Consider the following 3946-nt stretch of genomic DNA (forward strand, 5'->3'; position numbering starts at 1 on the left):
TTGTTGTGCTTTTGTGTTTATTGACAATTTGTTAAAAAATTATTATCCAAAATAATAATGAAAAAGGATTACAATTTGTTAAAAAATTATTATCCAAAATAATAATGAAAAGGGATTAGGATTTGAGATAAAGGAAAATAAAGGTGTTAAGAGAGGGGTGGACGGAAAGAGTGAATTATTAGAGAGAGGATAGATGTTTGAACATTTGATTAAGTCTTATGGGCTCTGCAGGCAGCAAATTAAAAATAAGGCTATAGAGAGTGTAAACTGTTAAGCTGGATGGTACATATGGCTAACTTCCCCATGAATGTAATTCATATATCCGCTTAAGCTTAAGTAGGTTGGACAGTATTTGTGAAAATTGCATAAATAAAATACGATAGGGTCATTCGCACAAATGCCCTTATCCGGAGGTGGTCTTTAATTGTTGGCCCTCAAATTGATTTAAGTGGTCTTTAATTTTTGTCCTTCGAAACTTTAAGTGGCAAAAAATACCCCTGAGATTCTAGGTTCGAACCCCAGTAGAAAATTTCACAAGACAAAGTTTCGTAGCAAATTTCGCAAAAAAAACCTTGCTTTGCAAAATTGTTTATTTTTTTGGTCGAGCTTGGTTCGAACCCCGTAACCTTTAATTATTTTAAATCCACCTTTTAGGCAAAGGATAAAAATTAAAGATCAACAATTTGAGGGGCTAAAATTAAAGACCAGCGCATCTGAAGGACAGTCCGTGCAAAAAAATGAATATGATAATGGGTGGGGTACTGAAATGTCTAGAACTCTTACCTCATAGGCAAAACTAATTTATGCCCAATAGGCAACAAAAGCTTTGCCCAATGAATTTTTTAAGCAGGAGTCATTTTTGTAAATTTTTATAATTGGGGGGAAAAAATTCAAGACCACCTCTTATGGGGTCATTCTTGCAAATCACCCTTTATACTTTAGTAGTCCCCTGTTCTTATAAGCCACTTTGCCATCCTGTGAAATCTTTAGTTTGTGGTGCAATCACATACAGGTTAGCTTGGCTCCTAAACAAGAGTCTACATTCTCACAAGAAAGTGGACAAATAACAGCAATCATCAATTTGGGCATCAAACACAATCCTCTATTTATAGTACTTACAACGTTGTCATCTCAAGTTCTACAAATGACTAATACTGTCTTAAACACTCACCCAACATCTGAATTGTGAGATTTGAGTTTATAAAACAAAGAAATGACAGGTCGAACATAACATAGATCGCGAGAAAACCTATGAAAATGAAGCAACAAAGATGATTAAATATGTTATTCACATGAAATTCTTTAGACCTTCAACAATTAAAAGCTAGCAGTCAAAGGAGCTCATGAAAAATCTTGAAACTCTCTGCAGCAGCAAACCCCTAATTTATCTTTTTTTGTTCTCGCCATCCCTTTCATGGTATTAGCACCTTAAGATATGATAGGAATCGTACCACCAGCAGCCAGGATTTGTTGCTCCAGCTGCATTATCAAACAAGACTTATCAGATTGAATTCTTGAGCTGATTTGCAGACTTTCTGATGCTGAAATCTTTTCTACTTTAGAAAGAATTATATATGTATGAAATACACTGGTCAATGTCTTTGGTTATCGAAGAAAGTCGAAGATAAACTGAATTCGGGGACTTTTAAGGAACAAAATAGCTTTTTCTGAAGCCAACGAGGATATGAACATACTCTCTATAGAAGAAATTTGATGCCAGAAATCTAATATTTGACAGCTTAATGAAGGTGACAAGAAGAGCTAACTTTTCCAATCAGTTGTAAGTTCTGGTATAAAAGATGCCTCATTGGGAGAATCAAGGATCCAAACAATACTTGGCTGAAAAGGGTTGAAAATGGCGAGATGCTGATGTGTTATTTGGTTGCCAAGCACCGTGCCTTAAAGTTAAATTTCATGTTTGTTTATTAAATTCCTAACTTAAAGCACACGTTCGTCAGCTATGACACAAAGATCTCATTTTTAAAACAGACAAATCGATTAAGCACAGGAGAACCTAGCAAAATGGTGCTTGATCTGGAAATCCTTTGCATTCTTAGTGGAGCACTTACCCTAAACAAAGTTTCAAGTTTATTCTTCACAAGAAAATATTCATGCTTTGCATGCTGCATACATTGCATACACCTGCACCCAACAAAAGAAAAGAACTTTAGTGATTTCAGAAGCACAGAATTGTGTGTTATCATGGTCTGAAACACAATCTTGAAAATCAAAACTTAAGACTTAATCCAATTACAGTCACAAGATAACATGAATACTTGAACCCCAAATGAAGCAAGTTAAGACTGGAATCAGTCATTTATGAAAAAAATCCTGCAACTATGTAGTTCAACCTTTATTCTGGAATCGGGAGCTATGTACATTAACCATAAACACAAAATATTAAATGTTATGTTTTATGTTATCCCATAGATAACTAAAATACCCATTCACCATATGTTTAAGTCAAGAAACCAATAACGCCCAATTTGGCTCCATATGGTCCAAACTGTTGAGTCAGATGACTCCGCTGACGTGACATTTGGTTACAGGTACTCCCAACAATTTCTTCCAATATAGTACTGAGCGCACTACGATAGATACTAAGCGCATCATGATAGATACCGTTTTCTGAAATATCTAAATTCCTTAGTTTTAATAGCATAGATTATGCAATTTAATGCTTCAACCTAGCCAGCATATTATTTTAAACCATGGTACGATGAATATTATGATAATCCGAAGAAACCGATGCACACTTGTCTTGAGCAAACGTGAGCCACACAAAGTTGAAATGTTGCCTTTCAGATTTTCCATAATGTCATCCACTTGGGAATAGAAGCAGATATAACGAGAATGCTGGCGTAATATGATAATTCAGAACTCCAAACATGAAACTTGGTGTTAATTTTGGCACTGCAAAGATACTTGAAGAAATAAAATTCCTAAGATATAAGCAAGTACGAGCTGGTCTAAAACTTCAATTCATCTTCTAAAGCTAGAGATATCTTCTTCCTGGAGTCCAAATGATAAAACAAATAAATGATTTAGAGATAAGAGACCCCTGGCCCCAAGGAATGGTAACAGGGAATATGACATAAGAAGAACTGTTTCTACAGAACTCCAAAAATGGTCCCAGTATTAAAACACTTTGTTAAACGACGAGGTTAAATTTGTTAGACAGAAAGAGCAGACAAAAAATAGTTTCTTTGGGAGTTATAGTGATGGGACTCTTCACTTTCGGTGCCGCATCCGTGTCGACACGACATGGGTGTGGGTGTAGGATCCGTACCCGATCTGGTCAACCAATTTTGGGTACTTTGACCAAAATCGAGGAAGAAATTCCGGACAGATTCAATGATTTATGTAATCAAAACAAAAGCTATGGTGAAATTGAAGAAAATGGAATAATTTGTATATAGAAATTTCTATGTCGCTCCTTTTCCTTTTATCTCCTTCCGAGATTCTCCTCTTGATCAATATTTTCTCCTGAAGTTTTCCACGTAATATCTCATAAAGTAGGTTTTATAACTCTATTTTTAGAATTCTAAATTATTTTTTGCCGAATCCCCGCACCCGTATCTATACCTGGATCCATACCCACGAATCTTAAATTTTAGATCATGACGAATCTGACCTCTAGATCCGTACCCGTATCCGACACCCGCACCCGAGTCCGAGCAACATAGGTGAGAACTGAGATGAGGCAAAGATGGATTGTTTGCTATTATGATCGAAGAAAATTTTGGGAAGTTCTAGAGACCTAGATTAGCTGTAGATTATGTCCAAAAAGATTAATGCCCTATACAAGTCCATAAGCATATATTCCCACACAACTAAGATATACACCACGTTGCCATAGGTAAATCTCACACGAACTCCACCCTATTTTACATGACCTAGTCAAGCTTACAAAGATCCACATTTGTTTTAGATCATCAATTCAGAA

The 3946-nt window shown here is 35.8% G+C and overlaps 1 long non-coding RNA gene across 1 annotated transcript; it reads right to left on the reverse strand.

Moving 5' to 3' along the window:
* Positions 1–1080: 1080 nt before the first annotated feature.
* On the reverse strand, positions 1081–3940 carry LOC132048887 (uncharacterized). The gene is made up of 2 exons (XR_009413044.1): positions 2070–3940; positions 1081–1479 (listed from the first exon to the last, which is right to left on the reverse strand). It is a non-coding gene; the product is annotated as an uncharacterized LOC132048887 (long non-coding RNA).
* Positions 3941–3946: the final 6 nt, after the last annotated feature.

The sequence above is a fragment of the Lycium ferocissimum genome, chromosome 1 (assembly GCF_029784015.1).
Source record: "Lycium ferocissimum isolate CSIRO_LF1 chromosome 1, AGI_CSIRO_Lferr_CH_V1, whole genome shotgun sequence".
In the NCBI taxonomy this organism is placed as follows: domain Eukaryota; kingdom Viridiplantae; phylum Streptophyta; class Magnoliopsida; order Solanales; family Solanaceae; genus Lycium; species Lycium ferocissimum.